General features: G+C 35.9%; 1 pseudogene; it reads right to left on the bottom strand.

Annotated features, from left to right (window-relative positions):
• Positions 1-21,451: 21,451 nt before the first annotated feature.
• Positions 21,452-21,551, bottom strand: LOC127133571 (uncharacterized; annotated as a pseudogene).
• Positions 21,552-27,279: the final 5,728 nt, after the last annotated feature.

The raw sequence follows: 27,279 nt of genomic DNA on the forward strand, positions 1-27,279 counted from the left end.
GTTGCTAAACACCACACACACAAGGGAACGCAGGTGGGGTTAAGAGAAGGGAGCTCGGTAGGACGTCGCATCCTATGCCTACATATCTTGTCTGGAACAAGAATCAGAGCCACTGTAGTTCGGCTTACGCACGCCAAACAGCACAAAACGCACAGACAGATGGCAAACATGGAGCCCGACAACCACTTGATGGAATTACGTCGGCATCCAAACCAAAACACGCACAAAACGGCAAACGTGGAGCCCGACAGCCAATCATTGGACTTACGTCGGCATCCGAGCCAAACACACAATCAAATAACAAACAAACACACACAAAAGAAAAAAGGTGCCCGGAGTGGTCTCGCACGACCACCTGCCTACATACCTCGTCTGGAACAAGGATCAGGGCGATGTAGTTCCCCTGAAAGGGACTGAATTACTAGCCAGAAACCAGGGGAAGACACACTACCAGGGAGCTGGACTCGAGCCTAGTGTTGTCATACATCGTTACCCTAAGTTCAGTTTTCTATCCTACTTGCATAAGCAAACTACTCCTATCCAGGAAAGAAGCAAGCATACAAGCATACAAAATAATTCAAGCATACATCAAATGAGAACAAGCATCTCAAACGGATATCCACATAGCACGCACTATAACCAAACAAAGGGCTCACACAATAGGTTTGACTGCCTCATCAAGTCATCTGTACAAGCTGTGTTTGCTCTTAACCTTGCCATTACGAGGCTAAGGTGAAGCAGATGAAGGGTGAAGTGAGGATCAGACCTCACAGCTCTTATCCTTGACCAGGGAGAGCTTCTGACAAATGAGCATGGGTCCAGAATGGGGGAACCCTTCTATACTCAGAGACTCTGACACAATGTGCACTGCACAAGATCTTGGGCTTGTGATCTCAATGCTACAACCATGTAATGGGAGCAAGGAGAAGACTCAACTGAATAGTGGGGGATAGATTGCATATCCCTACCTTCCACCAATTGCCTTGATTAAGGACTTTACCTGCTTAGGCACAATTTTAAACAATCACAACCATTGCCTCTTAAGGAGGACTTCAGACAGTTTGCCCGGTCAAATAACAGACCGGGTCTCCAGACTACATGAAGTTAGGAAGTTATACCTCAATGCAAGTTGCTTAAGCAAAGCAAAGCAAAAGTTCACAAGGAACTGAGCAACTAAAAGTACCTGGAAACAGTCAAACACAGTTAGTACTCAGACAGACAAAAATAAACAGCAAATATTAATCAGTCAGACTATACAAACTAATGCACAACAAAGGCAAGCTATGAGCTCAAGCCCAAACTTCACAACCTACAAAACCAAGCCATGTTAGTGTACAAACATCAAACAACATCAATTGAATTGACTTGGATCATTCTCCATACACATTGCACCTTTTCATCCTGAAAAATCAATCAAATGTTAGAAACTAGACCACTAGGCCAAGCCTAGGGTCCAAAGGTGACAAAAATGTCTAAACAGCAAGGGATCTCTAACCAAAGTCAAATTAATGTCAAACAAAAGCCAACACAATTAGTCCCATTTCCATATCATTCATCATGTTCATTTTATGCACAAAACAATCCAAACTAGTTCAAATGGAACACCAAACATCAAAACAGAACTATTGCATTCAAATCCATATCAAAACAATTCTAAAAATCCTCAAATAATTTACACCTAAACAGGACATAATCAAGGTCCAGCATGTCAAATTTTAGCTTAATTGGACAAAGGAAACCATGTCAATGAAAATCAACAAAAACAGACACAATTACATGCTCCAAATCACAACATCAACACATGCATTCACTTCAAAAATTCATAATTCAATGAAAACAATAAAGAAATGACTGGGACCAAAAGCATCATGTTCTATCATGTGTCTATAACCAGCAAGCCAAATTTCATGTTCATTCAATACCATATGAGCATTTCACATAAGATCTACCAACCTATGTCACACAAGCTTGCACAATTGACCAACAGAGATGAAAAATAGCAATCAATTTGAAAATGCCACATAAAATTCCACAAAAATTCACATAGCATCTTAACATGTTAATGAACACCCATGCAAAATTTCACATCATTCTAATAAGTCTAGGTCATTCAAATAAATCCAGCAAGTTGACATAATGAGGTGTGACACACATTGTCACACCTAAGTTCCAAAATTCATATCTCAATGGCCAGGTATCAAAAATTCATGAAATTTACATGTAAATAAACATCAACCAGTCCACAATCATCACAAAAATTTTCAGACATTTATTTGCAACCATGAGCATTTCACAATCAAAATGGCACAATGTATCAAAAATGCACACAAGTGAAACATCCCTAGGTCAAACCTAATTTCTACCAAGCACAACTTCAATCAATAGGTCAATAAAATTCTACAGTCAAAAAGGAAGTCAACACAAAAATTCCCATATTTTTCTGATTTTTTATGAATTTTTTATGAATTTTCTAACATTTGTATGATTTTTAATGAATTATTTAGAATTATTATAATTAAATAATTTCAGTAATGGCAGTATTGTAAATAGTTTGCGCGGGAGCGGGAAACAGCTAATTCGAATTGTTCAAACGAAATTTCGGATCTAACAGCTTATTTCTCATCGTCTTCGCCCAGCATTTTCCAGAAACGCATGAATCATGAAGAACAACGAACCAACACCAAAATGAGCAAACGAATATCCGTTGGAATCGTCTTAACACGTAGATCTCAAATATGACAATAATTTGACCTAATTGTTCCTATATTCTTCGAATCGATGAGGTTAGGGTTTACATTCATACTTTCAAATCAAGATTTCATCCTCTACAGTTATCCATAATCAAGACTAAAAGCATCACGACGCTCTACATTCAACGCACTATACAATGCACATAACAATTGAACAAACCGTGACATTCGAAAAGATGAATACCTGGCAATGGCAGTGCTGTTCTTGACGAGCTTTGCGCGTGTTAGCCTCAAACAGGTGGAGTAGTAGCTTGTGGAAGGTGAGTAGAGTGCTCGAATCCAATTGATGTTGCTCCTAGTGCTCGAATTCTCCAAATGCCATTGATGTTGCAAACTTGAACAGTCACGATTGGTGGTGCAATTGATGATGAGATGCAAAAACAGATGTAGAAGATGATGATGCAAGATCAACACAACAAGAAATTCGAGAATTGATCAAGAATTCAAGAAGTTTGATGGATTTTTGTGTGAAGTGTTCTTGAAGAATTTGAGAGAATTCCAAGAATTTGAGATCTGATTTTGGGAAATGTGTTTTTCTGTTATGATTTAGATGTGATTAGGATTATATACCCTTGCTTAATCCAAGCTTAAACCATCTAATTAGCCAATTGGAAATGATTAGTGAAATGGCTAATTTTTTAAGTTAGGGACAAAATGGTACTTTCACATATAAGCCAATGCCAGCTCATTGACAGCTCACACACTCTCAAAATGACATGTGTGAGCTGTTGCAACTTGTTTCACCTTCATTGGATGAGTATTTTGGAAATTCACTATGTGGTGGCACTTTGTCCATTTTTGCAATTTCATTTTACAAGTCAAATTCCAAACCACAAGGCCTAGCCATGTTATGATGATTCCAACAACTTTCAAATACCATTTATGAGGTGTTGCAAAAATCCCCACTCAAAAATTCCAATTATTTCACAAGTTGGACAATTTTGCCCCTGGTTCATTTAACTGTCCAGTTGAAATTTGACTTTTTGCATTGACCATTTTTGAGAAAATCCAATTATGCACCATGAAAGTACATGTCAAATGGAGTTTGTGCATATAAATAACTTCCAATTTGGACAATCCATGAGGAAGTTATGGCCTCCTGATTATGAGTCATTTTTGAAATTCACTGAGCCATAACTTGACAACCATACATGGGATTTTCAAGTTCTTGGACTTTTTGGAAAGGTGAGAACAAGATCTACAACTTTCATGTTGAACAAATTTTCATTAGAAGCTTCCTTGGACACGTGGTCTTGAGGTCAAAACTTTCCATTTTTGGAAACTTCTATTACAAGTCACTTTCTATTTTTGGCAATTTTTGTCCTGACTTGATTTTCTCCATTCTTGAGCTTTGAGATGTCAAATAACACTTGTTCCAACATGAATGAAGTGTATCCAACTCATTTCCACCTCCAAATCCATCAGATCATGTACAGTTGACCACAGTTGACTTTTCAACTGATAGATGAAATTGGCAATGCATAGATCCAATTAATCTCCAATCTTCAACTGAAATGGCTCAAGGGTGAAACCCTAGCCTCAATAAGCACAATATAATCAAAGAATGAACCCCATAGCCATCATAGACCTCATCTCCTGATCATGCCCTGACTGGCCCATGCAACTGATTAGGGTTGACCAGTGGTCAAAACCCTAATCTCAAGGAATCAGCTTCAACACTTGATGAAATCCAACCATGATGATGATGATGTATCATTGCAATCAAGATGAAGACCAATATCCTTGAGAATCACAAAACCCTAATTTGAACTTGCACATCCTCAGATGATCAATAATCAGTCAATGAAACCCTAGCTTGCACATAACCTCTTCATCTTCTGATCAAGACTTTGGGAGAATGACTTGCACAATGTAACCACATGATATGCAATATGCCATGCCTAATGACCTAAAAATGATATGTAATATGTTAATGCTAGTCCCAAGAGAGGAGGGCAAATTTTGAGGTGTTACAATAAATAGAAACTCGAAATCACTTGTTTAGGCATCAAACTTAGAGCAGAGGTAAACTTAGAGCAAACTTTGTTTCACTTAGGCATATATTCAATATTTTAAAGTGGTAATCACTTCGCATTGGGGTGTTACCACAATTGTGTAATCGAGTCTGTGATCGAGTCTGTAATCGAGTTTGGAGCACTTTGGAAGGAAGTTAATCCTGCCGCCATTTTCATTTCCGCTTTGCAATTTATTCAACCCTCCGATTGGAGCAGGTTTTTATTACTTGTCTTTATCTATTTTATTTTCCCGCACTCGCTTTACTTTTATTTATTTCTCGCACTCGCTTTACTTTTGTTTATTTCCCGCACTCGCTTTACTTTATTTATTTCTCGCACTCGCTTTACTTTTATTTACTTTTCGCACTCGCACTACTTTTATTTAAATTAATGCACCTTTATTTTACCATGTCTAACTAAATCTATAAGGTTAGAATGTAAGGATCGTAATTGAACCGATAATCCGTACAATTGTTCGTAGAAACACTTAAGGGCTATTTTGACTTTCAACTTAAGTTTTCCCGCACTTCAATTCCGTTTGGTAAGATCGAAAGCCGTCCAACGTGTTGTTAAACTTAATTGTTTTTAACTATTTCAAAAACAGCGAAAGCGCTTTGTTTAGTTCATTAGGAGTTTTTAACTTAAGAAGAAAAGAGATTTTAAAACTATTTTCGGACGCGTTTATAAGTTTAGAGTCTGGTTCGTGAGAACCTCTTTTGGTTAAGAAATCCAGGTTATAATACTTTTCAACTTAGTCAAGATAGTATATTTCTTAAAAATAGGTTTACTACTCTAACACAATGCGTGCCTTTTTATAAGTGACAATAAGAGGGTTTGATTAGGGAGTACAACTCGGTTCTGAATACACGAAAGAGACAGTTCCTGTTAAATTAGTTCTTTTCAAAGTAGGAAACATTGTCCATAAGTAGTTATATTAGCAAGTACTTGGATTATTAATTGATTATGTGTTGATTATGTGAATTACATTCGACCCTGTCTTTATTAATTAAACTTTATTCAACACTTTACTTTTCATTGCACACTCTAAAAACACCTATTTTAATCGCCTTGGATAAACACCATAACAACAGATAACGATAGATTGACACTTGGTCTCTGTGGATTCGACAATCTTTTATATTACTCTGACACGTTCGTACACTTGGGAAAAGCATACCATCAAAGTTCATGAAGATTCCTTTGGTACTCATTCCAACGGAAATGCAATGGCTAAAAAAATGTTAAGAGCGGGTTACTATTGGATGACAATGGAAGCTGACTGTTGCAAGTATGTGAAGAAGTGTCATAAATGCTAGATTTATGCTGATAAGATACATGTACCTCCGACTCTCCTCAACATTCTCTCTTCTCCATGGACTTTCTCTATGTGGGGTATCAACATGATTGGTATGATTGAGCCTAAAGCTTCCAACGGACATCGTTTCATTATGGTTGCTATTGATTATTTCACAAAGTGGGTTGAAGCGGCCTCATCCGTAAATGTGACCAAGTAGGTGGTAGTTAGATTTATCAAGAATCAACTTATTTGTCGCTATGGTGTGCCAAGCAGAATCATCACTGATAATGGTTCAAATATGAATAATAAAATGATGAAGGAAATATGTGAAGAGTTCAAGATTGAACATCATAATTCCTCTCCCTACATACTTAAGATGAATGGTGTTGTTGAAGCTGCTAACAAGAACATCAAGAAGATCATTCAGAAGATGGTAGTGACTTATAAGGACTCGCATGAGATGCTCCCTTTTGCTCTGCATGGATATCGTACGTTCGTCCGTACTTCAACAGGGGCAACCCCCTTTTCTCTTGTCTATGGCATGGAAGCAGTACTCCCAATAGAAGTAGAGATCCCGTCAATGTGTGTCTTGATGGAAGCTAAGTTATCCAAAGTTGAATGGTGTCAAAGCAGGTGTGACCAACTGAATTTGATTGAAGAAAAGAGGATGACGGCTTTATGCCATGGTCAGTTATATCAGTAGAGAATGAAGAAAGCATTCGACAAGAAGGTTCGACCTCGCATATTTAGATAAGGTGACCTTGTGCTTAAAAAGATTCAATCTTTCATATATGATTTTAGGGGCAAGTGGACTCCTAATTATGATGGCCCATATGTTGTCAAGAAAGCCTTCTCCGGGGGGGCTTGATTCTTACAAATATGGATGCTGAGGAGCTCCCACGTCCTGTGAATACTGATGCAGTCAAGAAGTACTTCGCCTAGAAAAATAAAATAAAAGCTCGCTAAGTCGAAAATCTAAAAAGGCGGTTTAGGCAAAAACGAGCGTCTCGGTGGACTGAAAACGCAAATGGGCGGTCCAGGAAAAAATTAGAGACATGAACAGAAAATGATTATCCTGGTAGATTGAAAACCTGAAAAGGAAATCTAGGAAAAACAAAGGATTATGGAAAGTAACTGCATCAGATCAGATTGGATCACTTGAAGCAATGCTTGCTTGTCAAAGCTCTCAACTGGCTCTTATCAAAAGCCCAAATACATATGGAATTCAGTGTCAACTTTAGGAATAAAGGATATTAAAGTTTCATAGATAGGAGAATCAAAATACCCAATGGAGAAAACCATTTTTGACTAAATTTTAGACATTGTCACCCATAATATGCTAGTAATGCTTAAAGAAAATACATTGAAACTCATTGGGATCATGGGGATTTGAAAGGCTTCATTAATATTAAGGAATAAGTAACTTCATCTTTAGTGGTGGGGTTGATGAGTGAAGCTATGGTGATGTCGTCCATTACCGGATGGTAGTGTGTTGTTTGAGAAGCTGGTTGGCTATTGTTATTGCAACAGAAGAGAACTTCAAAAAAAATAGGAGCTTCTTGCAGGATGATGGTGTTATCAATAGTATAAATATTGTTATAGATCTTGATTCAATATATATTTTTCCTTTTGCTTCTTATGGTAGTTTTAGCATGGAAGAAAGAAATATTTGTGTCATCAAATTTAATCCATTTGTCATGGGACTTTTGGAACTTGTGAATTTTCCGTTGGAAGAAGGTGTGGTTGTAATCTCTTTGTAGTTTTTGTTTGAGGTAAACATGAAAAGGAGATTAAACTATGTCTATTTAGCTATGGATCACATTTAGTCCTACTTCAATCTGTTTTTTTTTTCAACGAAAAATGTTTTCGCTGAAACGTTTATTGAAGGTGATGAAGTATTCCCGCACTTTCTTTAGAGGGAAGCAACATTGATGTAGAGAAAGGCCAAGCATGGTTAACTACATTCTGATAATCTTCATGATCAATCTAATATTCCTCAAAGTTTAAAATCATCAAACCTTTTTATAAAGGAAGGCCACTAAAGCAGAGGTTGATTGGGTTATAATCAGAGTGGTTTGAAAGCACATAGTATTATTTGGTATCGTTTACATGCTTTGAGTATCTATTGTGTTTTGATGTTTTACAATTCGGTTATTGTTTCATTGTGTATTTGTATACTCTTTCAATTCATCTGTGTGATTGTATTATTTCTTCCGATTGTTGAAATCGTTTGTTTATGTGACTGTACCACTAAGAACCCTTTGCATTTCATATTGTACTCAGTTGATCCTCGTTAGCTATTTTCTTTTTGGGCCTATGATAGTTACTGCCTTTTCATTTCCATACAAGTAGCTTTGATCACAAGTTATAAAATTTCAATTTTGATGTTTTTGTTAATTGATTTGGACCCTGTGTAATATCTGATTCGAATCATTCACCTGTTGAAAATAGGGGTTACATTCTGGATCATTTTATTTGGATCAAAACTTGAACATGATTCGAATCAGAATGCCATTTAATTCGGATCAAGTAAAAATAATGATTTGAGTCATTTTCCTTAAAAAGAATCTCGTTTTGGTTCTGTCCAGATAGTTTCGAACAATTTTCCTTCGTGATTCAAATCAAACCATAAAAATCCATTTTTCCATCATTCATTTAAATGCTTGTTTCTTTTGATTACGGTATCAAGTATGGGAAATATATGATGATTAGCAAAGACAAAAAAGAGTTATTTTTTTCCTCTCTTCTTAATGTGTTCATCTTCACACGGTTCCTCTCTCTTCTTCACCAAACACCAATCTTTGATATTGAATCCATGTCAATTATTTATTTATTTTTATTGCATCTTGATCTATGAAATTAGGTTGTTGTTGTATGTGTTTTTAAGAATGAGTTGTTCAGATCTTGTTGAGGATTTTATCAAGCTCTTGATAACTTTCAAGAACCAAGACCGACTTATCTAGAAACTTGTTTGAACCTTGTTGTGTGTTCATATTTCATCAAACTGAATTACTTGACTAATCGCTTATAATGTCATTTATTTTTTAGATTATCTGGCATTGTTTACCATCTTCATCCTTAGTCTTTTTCCTTGTTAAAGGACCCTCCTCCAAAGATTATGCAAAAGGGAGACTAGTGGTACATTTAGGTATCTAATGTGCTTATGAGTAGTTGGTTTTTTATTTGTAACATGTGCATGTATCATTTCTTGAGTGCAGTTTGGGATTGAGAAGTTATCTAATAAGATGGGAGTTTCCATTATACTCCAAGCAAGACTTTGGCAGAATCAAGTATCAATGGTCCGTAAGGAGGAGTTAGAAGTTGTGCTTCTTTGGTGGCGTTGGAGAAAGATTACTAGCAGATAAAATTTTGAGTTGTCTAATATACGTTAAGCTAATGGCAATCGCTCAGATAAGAAATCAGTGGGATCATGTGGATTGCCACATACGAATACTTGAAGTAGGTTATTGTTAATAGCAAGGTTATTAGATAAATATCCTTTGGGATCTTGTACTGTGTTAGTAGTTTAGTGTCTGCTTTATCAGATGGAATTATTGTGGGGTAGTTCCTTGTAATCAAAATGATGTAATCATTTTCTCATCACAGTGGAAAATCGTGATTATGTTCCGATGGCATCAGTCATTGAAGAGTGCATTTAGGTAAAGCGAGTATGAATGTCGAAGCACTATATATCTATGTGTCTCTTTCTATTTCTCTATCCTTTTACTTTATAAGCATTCATCAATTCATATTTGCTACTCCATGTTTGCAATTGCATAGATTGTTTACCATATAGGTTAGACCTTGCTTATAGTGTTTTAATGTATAAGCTTAGGTCAATGGTGTATCAATTCTAAGGAATCATCATGAAGTCAAATATGCATTGTTAAGATCATCCAAGTAATGTATTTTTAAATTGCTTCTCTTGCAAGTCGATTTGTATGTCATGTGAATGACTTGTACTAGGAGTGATCTATCTCATAGTTCTTTTATGTATTAATTCATGTAGCTTGATTCATTGAGATGCTTCCAAGCTAAAATCTCTGATTTCATATTATGGGACCTGAGAAGTTTTTCAAATTGTCTAAAATATGTTTGGGTCTATTCACCCCCCCCCCCTAATTCTAGACATTGTTATTTCCATACTCTCACCCATAAATGGGTATCAGAGCTCGGCTTTTGATCAAAGTCTAGCGACTCCAAAAGTTGAGGCTATAGTTTCTACGATCCCATATGAGTTTTCTTAAATGTTATTGAAGCTTATGTAATTAAATGAATCTCCATTAAATTACTTATGGTTGATTATCCTTTTGCAATACATTACATATATTAATTCAAAGTAAAACCTTACTAGAATTTTCTTCAAGGCATTAATTATACTTAAGATGTTCTTTAAGTTTTGATTCATCCAGGATTTAACTAATAAGTTTTCTAAGATATGTGCATCTTGTTTGTGACATTGTTTCTTAAAGGTTGTTCAAGAATGATCCTAATTTTTGTGTTATACATTCACTATAATATGCTGAAAATTATTATGAGATAAGGAATTAGAAAAAATAGCATTTTCTTGAGACCTAATCTTCCAAGGTCATTGTGTAAAAGAAGATGAAGGCAGTTTTGTGGCTATTGGCAATTATTCTCCGAAGTTTCAACTAACTACAAAAGATTCAAGGAATTTACTTGAAGTGCTTATCAATTGTACAAGAGTTGAATTAGTGATTCGGGATTAACAAGTTGTGTTAATCATTAATGATCATAGTATTTTCGTTTCAAGTTCATTTAAAGCCTTATGAAGGAGAGTTTGATAATGTCCTTCATACATTCAAGAGGATTTCTATTCAATTTCTATTTGATTGTTTGTGCTTAGAGCTTATCATTATTTTTTTTGTTGATTACCATTTGGTATCACAATCAACAAGTTAAGCTTAGATCGTCAAAATTAGTATGATCGTTCCAACCCTCCTTTAATTCTTTTGTGTATGCACTGGAGTATTTAATGTGTTGCCTATGTGTGTTGTTTTATTTTTATGTGTTTGTGTTATGCTTGTGCATTCATCCATTAATTGATAAATCATTAAAATGCATTGGTTTATCATTTATATCTTCCGTTTATTCCATTCATTTGCATCACTCATACATTCATGCATCTTCATTATTACCTACATCAAAAGAAATTTGTGCATTTACATTAAAAAAATCCATTTTGGTATTTGCACTATAAAATGGCTCAATTTTTTTTCATTCATAACATAACATTTTATTTTCCCTTATCTACATAAAAAGTTTCTTAGTGATTTTGTGTTGTGTAAAAGTCTCACTTTCCTTAAAAAAAATTCAAATTTTTAGTCTTCTGATTTGAATCCAATGGTTTTGAACTAAGCTCGTGATCCGAATCAATTTCCTGGGACTATAGACGTTTGATTTTGATTTGAATCAAAATATTTACACTTACCCCATGATTCGAATCACTTTTGGTGGGTTTCAAATCTGATCAATTTGATTCGAATCAAATTGCAGACTTGATCCGAAACAAATTTGAAGAGTCATGCATTTTACTTTCTTTTCTTCTCTTTTCATATTTTTTTAACTAGCCAACAATAAAAAATTTCTCCATCACTCATCATATATCATCTCAATACATCACTCATCACTCATTATCATCCATCATCATCATGACCCGTGACCATGGTAACCATGTGAGCACTGACAAGCAAAGGAGCAAGCAACAAGTTGTTGAATCTGATTCACCTCCACCCATTCTGAAAAGGTCTAGAACCATAGTTCAAGCAAGAAAGGCCTATACAGATGGTGTTTTCAGTGAGAAAGCAAAGCGGTCATCTAATACAGGTTCATCTTCTCTAAATAAATTGTGTGGTAATGTTGCACATCTCTTACATGAGGATAGTTTTCAAAAGTACATTGATAAAAAAATTTACAAACCGATAGACCCTGAGTATTATGTGAATAATTATGTTGAGAGTGAGTTGAAAACCAAGTTTCTGAAATTGTTTGTTGACAACAACCTATTGACGCTCATTGGCTTGAATCGGGAGTACAACCCTGATTATGTCAAGGATTTTTACTATAATGTTGAGCTCACCGCTGCAGGTTTACAGAGTATATTTAAGGATAGAATTGTGAAGTTTGGCTACTCTGACTTCATCAATATTTTGGTATGAAAAGTAAAGGAACAAACTTATCTAATCCAAAAGAAGAACAAGATTATGAAGATTTTGCTTTTGTTTTGGATATTTCTAAATTTGTCTATGAACATATGGAAATGTCAAACTTGAGGATAAGTCAAATCAAGTTTGGAATGAGGTTGATTCACTTGGTTATTGTGAAGATTTTGGCTAGGAGACCAGGTAACTTTAGTAGGGTTGGTGATATTGACTTGTACTTGATGTGGTGTCTCATCTACATCATCAAGATTTATAGGAATGATTGGGTTAAGTTCATATTTGATATAATGATCTACTACAGGGAAAATCCTAAGAAGCCTATCTTTTTCTCTTCATTTGTTATGATGATCTTGCAGCTTAATGGCATTGAGTGCAAGAAGGAAGAGCTCATTGAATCTTTGAAGATCCTGCATTATGGTGAATGTGTCAAAGAAAAGTTATTACTTGGATTATAATGGTGATTGTTACTACTTAGATACTTCTGGCAGAAGAATCTATGATGATAAGATTGTTGAGAAGGAACCTCCTGAGACTAATGGTTCATCCACTGCTGGTGGAAGTACTGCTACTTCTACATCTGTTGATGTGAAGGCATTGTTGGATGATATGCTCCAAAAGCTACTTGCATATAACCATATCATAGAGGATTGTATCATGGTACACATTGATGTGATTGCCAATGTTGGAGAGGAGAACCGGGTGAAGATAAAGGAAGAGATTCTTGCATCGGAAGGACGCCTAGCTAGTCAGATTGAAGCGGTGAAAAAATCAGTTGATTATCTAGGTGGTAACAACTACATTTTTCATCACGACACTGTTGTAGTGGGTATTCCTGTTCTAGAAGACCCTGTTGTTGCTACTACACCTCCTTCACTATCCTCTAAGTTTGTTTCTAGTGATTTTGTGTGATGTCTTATATCATTTCATGTCATGACATTTAGCATTATTACTTTTAATATATTATGTTTGTTTTGGTTTGAACTATATTGATGTGATATTTTGATCTTTCGTTTATTAGAACATCTTTTGTGTACCATGTGAATAGTATAATTTTAATTCACATTGTTTTAGTATTTTTGATATTGACTCTATTGATATTTTATCTTATTACCTTTATCATGTTGCGTATTTGTGTCAATTCTTATATGTGATGTGTATGGTTGTGCTCTTGATACACTAAGTGTGTCACTTAGCTTTGGATTTTATGTTAGCTTAGATTCCTTTTGCATTTTTCTTTGCTTTTGTCTGGTTCTCTCCTTTTTTATATTTGATAAAAGGGGAGAGGTAGTTGAGACATTGTCGATATTTATGTGCATTACGTATTTAATGCAGGGGGAGCTTTACAGTTCTTATGACTTAAAGGTAGTATTGTGTGATAGTCATCAGTATGAATAATGTTTCATCAAATTCCAAATTTTGCACTGGATTATTTCATCAATAATAACCTCTCAATTTTTCCAAACATCAAAAAGGGGGAGACTGAAATCACATAGTATCATTTGGTATTATTTACGTGCTTTAAGTATCTATTGAGTTTTGATGTTTTACAATTCAATTATTATTTCATTGTGTATTTTTAATTTGTATACTCTTTCAATTCATATGTGTGATTGTATACTTTATTTTTTATTGTTGTAATCGTTTGGTTATGTAATTGTACCACTAAGAACCTTTTGCATTTCATATTGTACTCAATTAATCCTCATTAGCTATTTCCTTTTTGAGCCTATGAAAGTTATTGCTTTGTCATTTCCACATAAGTAGCTTGAATCACAAGTTAGAACATTTGAATTTTGATGTTTTTGGTAATTGATTTGGATCATGTGTAATATCTGATTCGAATCATTCACTTGTTGTCATACCACAAAATTCACCTTACCCTTCACAATGTTCATCTAGGTCACTAACTTAATCAGTTGCATATCATCATAATCATCCATTTCATCTGCATAAGCATGGTTCAACACAAGGGGGCAGGTGGCTTGAATTCATGGCTCTGTGCTTACACCTAGTAGAAACTAGGGTTCATCATCAATTTGAGGTGGATCAAGCAATAAAACCCTAACCTCTTGGTTTATAACATTGGTGGACCATTTCACTTGCATTCTGAATCACTCATCTTAATGCATTTGATCAAGCATGATCATGCCCTGGTCTTTTAGGTTTAGCACATGTCTTGTTGACCAGGTGCCCATTTGGTTTCATACCTTGCTTCACTCTTAGATCCATGCTCATTCAAGACCTGTCATTGATCCTTTGTTACATGTTTCTAGTGCATGATTTATTGATACATTCATCCATTCATTTCCTTCATCATGGTTCAATTTTAATTGAGATATTAAAACAAATCTTACTTTGCAAAATCTGTGTATACAAGAGATGAATAAATCTAGATCTACAACCCGTAAGTTTGATGTTGACTCTACCACCTCCAAAACCCTTGATCAAAGATTAATCAAGTAACCAACAATGCTACTTCAATTCACCTATTCTTCCTACTTAATTGCAAGGCACTCCTTGTCCCAAGGATTTCACTCCGTTGAATTAACCCAAGCGCACACTTGTTGGAACCCAAGATTTACCAACACGATCCACCGTCTCACGCTACTCCGGTGCAAGGCACCCCTTGTCCCAAGGCTTTCACTCGATTGAATCTGAATTGCACAATCTTATCCAAAACCTTCAAACCTTAAGAGATCTTGAAGGAAACCCCAACTTGGTTTTCTGATTTGAATCCCTCAAATTTCTCAACCCAATATTCTCGATACACCAAACCTAATTTGACATTATCAACCCTAATCTAGATGGTACCCATTCAAAATATTATTATGTGTATTTTGATTGTGTGTATGCATAGATGAAGTTGAAGATGATGAGAGTGCTTTGAAATCCTGGATTCATGTTGGTTTTACTCACTCTAGAAACCTCACCAGAGAAATATGCATGTATTTAGTATTTATATGCACGAGTGATTAAAGGCATAAAGGAATGCAAAGGAAATTGAAAAGAATGCAAATTTTCAAGATTTGAGGTCTATAGGTCGACTTATACGAGCCATATGTTGACCTATACAAGTCATGTGTCGACCTGTTTGAAGCATAGGTCGACCTGTAAAGGTCACGTGCTCCCTTTAGGTCGACCTGACAAGACGGCACATGGAACAGAGCTTACATGATTTAATAATGCAGTATGGGTGTCAACATGTACACTTTATGTGTCAACCTATGCTGAAGAAACTTTTATATAGGTCGACTTAAAGTCGTATTTGTCGACCAATACTGAAGAATATCTTTTATATGTCGACCTAAAGTCGTATGTGTCGACCTATGCAATGTTTTCACACAAAAACTCAATTTTGATGCATAAAAATATTTTCTTGATATATGAATCCTTTATAAATCATTTCCAATCATGTTGACATTCTTCCTAATGCTAAATTGCATAATACACACCTAGAATCAGTTGATACCATCCAATGTACAAAAATGCAAAAGTTTCTCCTAGTTTTGACATAGTTTTGACATCATTCAAAACACATCTAAACGGAAAACTGCACTCACAAATTTTATTTTATTTTTTACAACTTGATTTGTGAAATCGGGTTATTGTTTTGTGAGTTTTTGAGAATGAGTTGTTCAGATCTTGTTGAGGATTTGATCAAGCTCTTGATAACTTTAAAAGACCAATACCCACTTATCTAGAAACTTGTTTGAACCTTATATGTGTGTTCATTTTTCATCAAACTGAATTACTTGATTAATCGCTTATAATGTCAACTATTTTTGAGATTATTTGGCATTGTTCACCATCTTCATCCTTAGTGTTTTTCCTTATTAAAGGATCCTCCTCTAAAGATTGAGTGAAAAGGAGACTAGTGGTACATTAGGGTATCTAATGTGTTTGTGTATAGCTAGTTTTTTATTTGTAACAGGTGCAAATATCATTTCTTGAGTGAAGTTTGGGATTGAGAAGTTATCTAACAAGATGAGAGTTTCCGTTATACTCCAAGGAAGACTTTGAGGAAATCATGTATCAACTGTGTGTAAGGCGGAGTTGGAAGTTGTGCTTCTTTTATGGCGTTGGAGAAAGGTTACTAGCAGACAAAGTTTGGAGTTGTCCAATATACGCTCAGTTAATGGAAATCGCTTAGATAAGAAATTAGTAAGATTCGGCGGGTTGCCACATACGAATACTTGGAGAAGATTTTTATGAATAATGAGTTTATTGGATCAAGATCTTTTGGGATCTTGAATCATGTTAGCAGTGTAGTGTCTGCTTCACCAGTTGGAATTATTGTGTGATAGTTCCTTGTAATCAAAATGTTGTAATCATTTTATTATCATAGTGGAAGATCGTGATTATGTTCTGATGGCATCATCCATTAAAGAGTGCAGGTAGGCAAAGCAAGGACGAATATTGAAGCACTATATATCTCTGTGTATCTTTCTCTTTCTATATCCTTTTACTTTAAAAGCATTTATTTATTTCATATTTGCAATTGTATAGATTATTTACCATATAGGTTAGACCTTGCTTATAGTGTTTTAATTTATAAACTTAGGCATGTGGTGTATCAATTCTAAAGAATCATCATGAAGTCAATTATGAATTGTTAAGATCATCCAATAATGTGTTTTTAAATCACTTCTCTTGCAAGCGGCTTTGTATGTCATGTAAATGATTTGTACTAAGAATGATATATCTCATAGTTCTCTTATGTATTAATTCATGTAGCTTGATTCATTGAGATGCTTCCTAGCTAAAATCTCTGAATTCATATTATGGGACATGAGAGGTTTTTCATATTGTCTAAAATATTTTTGGATCTATTTAACACCCCCCCCCCCCCCCCCTCTAGACATTGTTGTATCCATATTTCCACCCAACAATTGATATCAGAGCTTGGTTTTTGATCAAAGCATGGCGAATCTAAAATTTGAGGATATAGTTCATATGATCCCAGACGAGTTTTTTTAAACGTTATTGAAGCTTATGCAATGCAATGAACCTCGTGTAGTGGAAAGTGTAACACCCCAACTTATAATTATAATATTTTATTTATTTATTCATGTGATTTATTTATTATATTGAATTTTATTGTTTTCAGAGCGTATGGGTAAATTAGTAACTTATTAATTACCAGGGTTATGAAATCTGAGAGCAGATAATTAAAATAATTTTATTTAGATTATTGCAGATGATTAGCATATTAATTTTTTGTAATAAGATAGAATAATAAAAAATATATAATTCTGATTAAATTATTATTGGAGTTAAATATTTATTTAATTTGAATATTTATTTAATTTAAATAATAATTTAATTGAATAAATAGGAGAATGGGCATTTTGTGTAAGGTGGGAAGAGGAGAGTAATTTGGCAAAAAGAGTAATTTTGAGAAATAAGACCAATATAAATTTTAAAGTGTGAGTAGAAGTTAAGTTAGAAGAATTCTAGCAGTACGTGAAAAAGAGACAGAGGAACAGAGAAAAAATTTGGGGAAGAAGGGTTGGGATTGAGGAGAGGAACAATCATCTTTGTTGGAATCATCAACCTTGTTGCAAATCTAAGGTAATGAGGGATTGTTTACTCATGGGTGATTTTATGCATGTGGATAGTGAAGGTTTCTTGCTCCAGGGATTTTGAACAACTCTGTTTGGATCGTTTGAGTTCCCAAATGTGTGCGTGATATTGAGACCTTTTTTCTATTTTCGTAAACTTTTTCTAATTTGATTAATTTGGAATTTTCCCCAATTATAGAGAAACTTTAATTTTTGATTATTTCATTAAAAAATAGGTTTTTGACAGAAATTTAACATTCAGAACTTTTTAAAAATCGTAATTTAAAAAAAAATTGTTCAATAGGGGGAAAACGCAGAAAAATTGTAGGTAGACTTAGAAGGGGATTGACCACCTTATTTGAGGCATATCTTGGATTTTGAGACTCGGATTGAGGTGTAGTTCGAAGTGTTGGAAAGATAACGCCATGATCTTTCTTTTATAGAAAATAAATTAGGTCTAGGGGCGCTACAACAGTAGCAGTTTGCTGGTTTTATACCATAGGTATAGTCAATTTCAGTCCTGCGTTGGTCATCATGGTTCAGACATAACTTGAGCTTCCTAAGTCCTTTGGGGATGTCATCGGTTGAATTAGAATGAGAGTTAAATGATCTTTTCAACTGGAAACTTTCATAATTTTCTCATTAGTATACAACTTTTGGCCCCATTTAGAAGTTAGGTGAAACATTTTGTCCAATGCGAGTACCTGTTATGGTTGTTTGATTAAACTAAATTGATTGGTGTATTAAGTTCTGTAATAAAAATCGTATTCTTAAAATAGACTCTCTAAGATTTCAATAACATATTTATTACTTGATTTTGAGTCTTTTTTATATTTTAAAGCATTATTAGAATATGATGCGTGACTAGTAGAAATCATGACTTTGGGGTTGTTTGATGAGTTTAGAGTTGCTATTGAGTAGTCTTGAGATGTTTAGAGATCTGAGGATGTAATTAGTAGTTTGATATGTTTTAAGGTTGCCTTTGAGCAACTCCGATAAGCTTTAAAGTTATGTTGATAAGTTTAAGAGAGGAAATTGTTACCTTATAGTTGTTAGAGTTACTATTTTAGTAACTTTGATATGTTTTAGAGTGTTATTTTAGTAAGGGTTATTACCATGTTGATAGTCTGACACAAGTAATAATAATAGTGAGTTACTCTTTTAATGAGATTTTGAGACATTTTGAGAATTATGCGTTTTTGAGAATTTTGAGAATTATGAATTTTTGAGACATTTTGAGCTCCCAAAGTAATTTGAGAAATTGTTAATTTTAGGTAATAACACAACTTGACCTTTTTGAGGAGAAATAATTGAAATTGTTTTAAAAACATATTTTTTAGCATAGTAATACAGAGAGGGATTACATTGAGGCCTTTATTGGCGATTTGAGTATAGTAATCCATATAGGATTACAGTGATCTCCTTGAGTGGCGATTTATGCATTGAAACCCATACAGATTACAATTATGACCTGTGATTGGTGATAACACGAAATTATATCACATTTTAAGACTTAATTCAATTAGATTATATTATCATTCACTTTAGTTTATCTCATTTTATCAGATATTATGCAGTATTTCCTTGCTATTTATGTCAGGTATCCATTTTGAAGCAAAAGTGAAAAAGGGAAGAAAAGGAGGTGTAGAAAGGAGTAAAAAGGAAACAAATATCAAAGACCAAGCCCAGCCCAAAGAAAGCGCACGTTGTGCCTGTGACGGGCGTCACAAGGGTTGTGACGAGCGTCACACTAAAAGCACCCCTGTGACGAGCGTCACACATGGTGTGACGAGCGTCACACCATTCCACTAGCTTTTTGGCGCAAGTCACGCCCTCAGAAGAATTGAAGAGACGTTGAGAGAGTTCGTGTCCTATGCCCACGCCGTGTATTTAGCCATGCTGAAGACTCGTGGGAAACAAAAAGCAGTTAGAAGCACTACTATAAATAGCTACATTAGAAACCTAAAAGGGTTCCGCTTCCTCTCCCCTCTTTTGCCGTCTACTCTGCCGAAGCTTTTCAAACCTTCTGTTTTAGCTTTTGCTTATTTTTCTTTTCCAGCATTGTTTATTTTATTTATTTCTTTTGCAAGCTTTACATTCTTTTTCCCTTGCAAATTTACCTTTCCCGTTTTAGCTTTTAGATATTTTTCGCATAATAGTTTCTACACCGGAAACTATTGTGCAACTTTATACCGGATTTAACCTTACGTTATATTCCAGTTTTATTTCCTTGATTTAATTTACTGTTTAATTGAAGAATCCAAGAACAAATCCTACCGGCTTGTGGTGGAGTGTTCAAGACTATTGTATTACGCATTCAGGTTCTTTAATCATTATTTAATATTTTGTTTTATTATTTATCTATATTATCTGCCTGGAATGAGTCTGTTTATGCATGATATAAATTCTTATTTATTTAGCATGTCTGGCTAATTTGCCTAGGTATCGGTATGTAAAGTAAGCAGAATAAGGGATCAAGACTGAGTCGGTCTATCTAAACTTAAAATCAAAATCAATCTTTTTACGGTCTCAACTTACAGGTTTAATAACAAGATTTTTTACAAAAGTAAAAGACATAAAGAAGTTAAAATCAATAGAGCGAGAGTTTGAGATTTTAACTGGACAGTGTAAGTTAGGCATTAATTCTAGATCAGGGCGAGAGCAAGTTTTAGAGTTAATTAAATTCTGACCTTTTCCAAAAAGTATTTTTAAAGATTGAATGTGAGGACGAGAGTTAAGCATTTGGATTTGATTATATAACCTAAGTCAACAGAGCGAGAGTTTGAGATAAGGGTGTTTAAAACGGTCAGTATTTTCTTAAAAGGAGTTTCTGCAACTTTATTGTTTTCAAAATATGGTTTTTGACTTAATTATAAGTGACAGCTACATTAATATAAAATCATGGTTTATTCAACAGAGCGAGAGTTTGAGATAAAACCTTTAACCAATAAAGTTAACCGAAACGATTCATTTTAAAACCAAGAAACCGACAAAGACTTGATTCCCTAGTTTTGACGAACTACATACCGATATCCGTTTCATTAATATTTAATCTAGATATTAGTTTAGCTCTTAGTTTTTCCCCAAACAATCAAACATTTTCACCTTAGATTTACGTAGTAACCTTAGATAACGGTATCGTGCTGCGATATCGAACTATATCTCCGAGTCTTACGACGAATTCGGGAATATCGTGCTGCGAACAATCTCCCTCCTGTAGACCTTCCTGATTTCAAAAACATTTTTCCTTCGATACCCGAGATGGCAGAACCAGCTCGTGCTCTTAGAGATTACGCCGCTCCATCGCAAGATGAACCGCATTCAAGTATTGCTCCGCCCGCAATCGAAGCAAACAACTTCGAACTCAAACCTTCGCTGTTGCAGGCTGTGCAACAGAACCAATTCTCTGGAAATCTTACCGAAGATCCAAACCTTCATTTATCCGTATTTGTCCAATACGCTGATACTGTTAAAGCTAATGGTGTCACTTCAGAGGCAATTCGACTTCGTCTTTTTCCTTTCTCATTAAGAGATAGCGCTAGAAGATGGCTTCAATCACTTCCTTCCAACTCAGTCACCACATGGAACGAGTTGAAGAAAGTTTTTCTTGCCCGATATTTTCCGCCAAGCAAAACAGCTATGTTAAGAGCCCAGATAAACGGATTTAAACAGAAAGACAACGAGTCTCTTTTCGAAGCATGGGAAAGATACAAGGACATGATGAGACTTTGCCCACACCATGGTTTGGAAGACTGGTTAGTAATTCACACATTTTATAATGGTCTCTTATACAATACAAGGTTAACAATAGACGCCGCTGCAGGTGGTGCACTAATGAACAAACCTTATGCTGATGCTTACCAGCTTATCGAGAGCATGGCCCAAAACCACTATCAGTGGGGAACCGAACGAACAACGGTGGAAAAACCTCAACCGAAAACTGGCATGTACGAGATAAGTAACCTTGATCACGTTAACGCAAAAGTGGATGCTTTGGTCCAGAAAATTGAAAGTTTAAACGTATCACCTCCAGCCGCCGTGGTTGCTATAACTCAGAATTGCGAGGTCTGTGGAATCCAAGGCCACACTCCTGCGGAATGTCAACTCTTGACTGGAATCCAAGCAGAGCAAGTAAACTATGCTCAAGGAAGCCCCTATTCGAATACCTATAACCCAAATTGGAAGAACCATCCAAACTTTTCATATAAGAGTAATAATGCTTTATACGCACCTGGACAGTCTCCAAATCAAGCCCCATCTATACCTCCGGGATATCAGAAACAGAATCCTAACAATAATACCCCTAGAAAATCCAACTTGGAAATCATGATGGAAAACTTTATAGCTTCCCAACAACAAACCAATAAAGATTTCTTAAACCAGAACATACACACTGGCGAACAACTTAAACAACTAGCAAGCAAAGTAGATGCCTTGGCTACCCATAACAAAATGCTAGAAACACAAATATCTCAAGTAGCTCAACAACAAGCACCTACTGCTGCCCCAACTGGTACATTCCCTGGACAGCCCCAACCTAATCCGAGAAGCCAAGCTCATGCAATTATATTAAGAAGTGGAACGGAAGTGGAAGGACCGTCTGACCCAAGGATAGAAAACCAAGACCCTAAGAAATATACTGAGGAAAGTGAACCTAAGGAAAAGGAAGAGAGTAATAAGGAAACCCTAGAAAAGAAGGAACCTTATGTACCTCCACCACCTTACAAACCACCCATACCCTACCCTCAAAGGCTTGTTAAAACCAAAGATGTAGGCCAATTTAGAAAATTTGTTGATCTCCTTAAGCAATTAAACGTTACAATTCCGTTTACCGAAGCTATTACGCAGATGCCCTCATATGCTAAATTCTTAAAAGAAATCCTTTCTAATAAGAGGAAACTTGAGGATAGCGAAACCGTTACACTCCCTGCCGAATGTAGCGCTATAATCCAAAACATGCCCCCTAAACTCAAGGATCCGGGTAGTTTCTCTATACCCTGTCACATAGGAAAATTTGTCATCGACAAAGCCTTATGCGATTTAGGAGCCGGAATTAGCGTTATGCCTTTATCCATATGTAAGAAAGTGGAAATGGGAGAATTAAGACCGACCAAAATGTCTGTGCAATTAGCAGATCGTTCCATCAAATATCCTGTAGGAATCCTTGAAAACGTTCCCGTACGCATAGGTCAGTTTTACATTCCCACTGACTTCACAATTATGGACATTAGAGAAGATGATACTACACCTATTATACTAGGAAGACCATTCTTAGCAACTGCCGGTGCAATCATAGACGTAAAACGAGGACGACTCACCTTCGAAGTAGGTGAAGAGAAAATTGAATTCATTCTTTCCCAATTCTTGAAAGCACCTGCAATAGAAGATACATGTTACTTCATGGATATCATCGATGAATGCATAAAAGAAGCAAAGTCAGGAGAAGACAAATCATCAGACTATCTTTTAGAGGACAAATCTAACCAATGTTTAGCAATAACACCGGACCCTACGCAGTGTCTTAACAAACCAACCCCTGATTTGAAAACACTTCCCAAAAATCTGAGATATGAATTCCTAGACTTAGAACTTGAACGACCTGTGATAGTTAATGCCGATCTAGGAAGACTCGAAACAGAAAAACTCCTACATATCTTAAGAAAATACCCAACCGCACTAGGATACCACATAACCGATCTTAAAGGAATAAGCCCTTCTATTTGTATGCACCGCATCATGTTAGAAGAAGACTGTAAAACCTCTAGGGAACACCAGAGAAGACTAAATCCGATCCTAAGTGAGGTAGTAAAGAAAGAAATAACCAAGTTATTGGAAGCAGGTATTATATATCCTATATCTGATAGCAAATGGGTTAGTCCTGTACACGTTGTACCAAAGAAAGGAGGCATAACCGTTATTGAAAACGAAAAAGGAGAAACTATAACTAAACGAATCGAATCGGGATGGAGAATGTGCATTGATTATAGGAAACTAAACAAAGCAACCCGAAAAGATCATTTCCCTTTACCATTCATTGACCAAATGTTAGAACGATTAGCTAAACATTCACATTTCTGTTATTTAGACGGTTATTCAGGCTTCTTTCAAATACCAATTCACCCTGATGACCAAGAAAAGACAACATTCACATGCCCTTTTGGTACCTTCGCTTATAGACGAATGCCGTTTGGTCTGTGTAATGCCCCTGCAACTTTTCAAAGATGCATGATGGCGATTTTCGCCGACTTTCTCGAAAACATCATGGAAGTATTTATGGATGACTTTTCTGTATACGGACAAAGTTTCGAAGAATGCCTTGAAAACCTGGAAAGAGTTCTTGAGCGATGTGTAAAAGTAAACTTAGTACTTAATTGGGAAAGTGCCACTTTATGGTACAAGAAGGAATTGTTTTAGGACACATCATCTCGAACAGAGGAATTGAAGTAGACAAAGCCAAAATAGAGGTAATCGAAAATCTTCAACCCCCAAGAACCGTGAGAGAAGTACGAAGCTTTTTAGGACACACCGGTTTTTACCGACGATTCATCAAAGACTTCTCTAAGATAACTAAACCCTTAACCGGACTGTTGATGAAAGATGCTGAATTCATATTCGACGATAACTGTTTAAAAGCATTTCAAACTCTTAAACAAGCATTGATCTCCGCACCCATTATGCAGACACCAGACTGGAATGAACCATTCGAAATAATGTACGATGCCAGTGATTATGCTGTAGGTGCTGTTCTAGGACAAAGAAAGGATAAAAAGCTTCACGTTATATATTACGCTAGCAGAACCCTGGATGAAGCGCAAATGAATTATGCCACAACCGAGAAAGAACTCCTAGCAGTGGTATTTGCGCTAGATAAATTTCGTTCTTACTTGGTAGGAGCCAAAATGATAGTCTACACTGATCACGCTGCTATCAGGTACCTTTTAACAAAAAAGGATGCTAAACCTAGACTCCTAAGATGGATCTTGTTACTACAAGAATTCGACTTAGAAATCAAGGACAAGAAAGGAACTGACAACGTAGTAGCAGACCACCTCTCTAGACTTGAGAACCTTGAACCGGAAAGAACATCCATTAATGATGATTTCTCGTATGACAAACTCATAGCTACTTTGGAAGAGAACAACTCCGACATGCAAGTAGAAACCACCTTAGCTATATCTGTCACACCATGGTACGCTGATCTAGTCAATTATTTAGCTGCCGGAATAGTTCCACCTACTTTATCTTACCAGCAGAAGAAACGATTCTTCCACGACATAAAACACTATTACTGGGATGATCCCTTACTTTTCAAAAAAGGCCCCGATGGTATTTTCCGTCGATGTATACCCGAAGAAGAGGTAGAAAATATAATCCAACACTGTCACTCCGCTCCTTATGGTGGACACACAAGTACATCCAAGACCTGCTCTAAAATCCTACAAGCTGGCTTTTATTGGCCAACTATTTGGAAGGACGTGCATACGGCTATTAAGGAGTGTGACAGATGTCAACGCACGGGAAACATATCTAGACGTGACGAGATGCCACAAAAAGGTATTTTGGAAGTAGAGATTTTTGACGTGTGGGGGATAGACTTCATGGGACCTTTCCCATCCTCTTTCGGTAACAAATACATACTCGTGGCAGTTGACTACGTATCAAAGTGGATCGAAGCTATAGCTTCTCCAACAAATGACACCCGAGTAGTAACTAGACTCTTTAAAAATATAATATTTCCGAGATTTGGCATCCCAAGAATAGTAGTCAGTGATGGTGGATCGCACTTTATATCCAAGGTACTCGAAAAACTACTACTTAAATATGGAGTGAGACATAGGATAGCAACACCTTACCACCCTCAAACCAGTGGACAAGTGGAAGTGTCTAACAGAGAAATCAAGCAAATTCTAGAAAAAACGGTCGCCACTTCAAGGAAAGATTGGTCATTGAAATTACCAGAAGCTTTGTGGGCATACCGAACTGCTTATAAAACCCCCATAGGGACGACCCCATTTAAGCTCATTTATGGAAAATCCTGTCACCTCCCGGTAGAATTAGAACATAAAGCCTATTGGGCTATTAGAAATTTAAATTTGAATTATAAAGCCGCCGGTGAAAAGAGAATCCTTGACATAAACGAATTAGAGGAACTCAGAAGAGACGCCTATGAAAATGCCAAAATCTATAAAGAAAGAACAAAACAATGGCATGACAAGCGTATATCAAGGAAAATCTTCAAGCAAGGCGACGCAGTACTTTTATTTAACTCTAGACTAAAGTTATTCCCGGGAAAACTACGATCCAGATGGTCAGGACCTTTTCATATCACTAAAATCTTTCCCAGTGGAGCGGTAGAAATAAAAGGACAATCTACAGAACCGTTCACCGTAAACGGGCAACGTCTGAAACATTATCACTATGCGGAAACCAACGAGGATTCGCAAATTCTACACTTAGACGAAACGCCCCCAGGACCCATCAATTATATTTAACAGTTTCTTTGTCGAGCTTGCGACGTGTAAACAAAGCGCTTGGTGGGAGACAACCCACTAATTAGTTTGCTATTTTCTTATTCTATTATTATCATTTCACTATTTTCTTTCTTAATTATTCTTTTAATTTTTTGTTTAGTATTCATTCTTTATTTATTCAAAAATATAAAAAAAATATAATAATAATAATTTTTCTTTCTTTCGGCATTTGGCCAAATCCTGACTTAAACTCATGTCTTCTTTTTCTCTAGCTAGCACTAACCAGATGGGACATATTGATCGTATGGGTATCAAGTTCAGAGGAATGGCTCAGAAACAAAAGTTTGAAGAACTAGCCACTAGGGAGATGCTACCTAGTCTTTATGCTGATGATTGGGCGATGACTGCCCTTGGATTGAGACAGAGTGTCCTGTATCTGCTGAATCAGATAGGATGGGAGACATCCCCTATCCTAAGACATTTCACCACCTACCGGAGGCTCACACTAGAATTCCTTAGTTCATTAATCTATCTACCTAGCCGTGGAAAAGGAATTAACAGAGGTTTTATCCAATTCAGAATGTTCAATATGGAGTACCAATTTAATATTAGAGACTTTACCAACCTTTTGGGTTTTCCTACCTCCCTTGATACATTCACTGTAAGCCAGGAAGAACTTTTTGAATATAGAGAGCTTGAACACTTTTAGGGTAAGCTGACTGGAAATGATGAGCCCGAAGAACATGAGTTTCTCTCTGGAAGCATACACAACCCAGCCTTCCGCTATTTCCATAAGATCCTGACACACACTTTATTTGGGAAGAAACCAAATAGTACTTCAGTTTCACGTGATGAACTCTTCATCATATTTTGTGCTTCCCAGAACCGTCCAGTAAACGGCGCTACTTTTATGTTAGCTAATTTGGACCACCTTATCCAGGATGAGCGAGCACCCATTAGAATAGGCGGTTTGATAACCATGATAGGTAATGCTATTGGATTG

Source organism: Lathyrus oleraceus, chromosome 3 (genome assembly GCF_024323335.1).
Source record: "Lathyrus oleraceus cultivar Zhongwan6 chromosome 3, CAAS_Psat_ZW6_1.0, whole genome shotgun sequence".
NCBI lineage: Eukaryota > Viridiplantae > Streptophyta > Magnoliopsida > Fabales > Fabaceae > Lathyrus > Lathyrus oleraceus.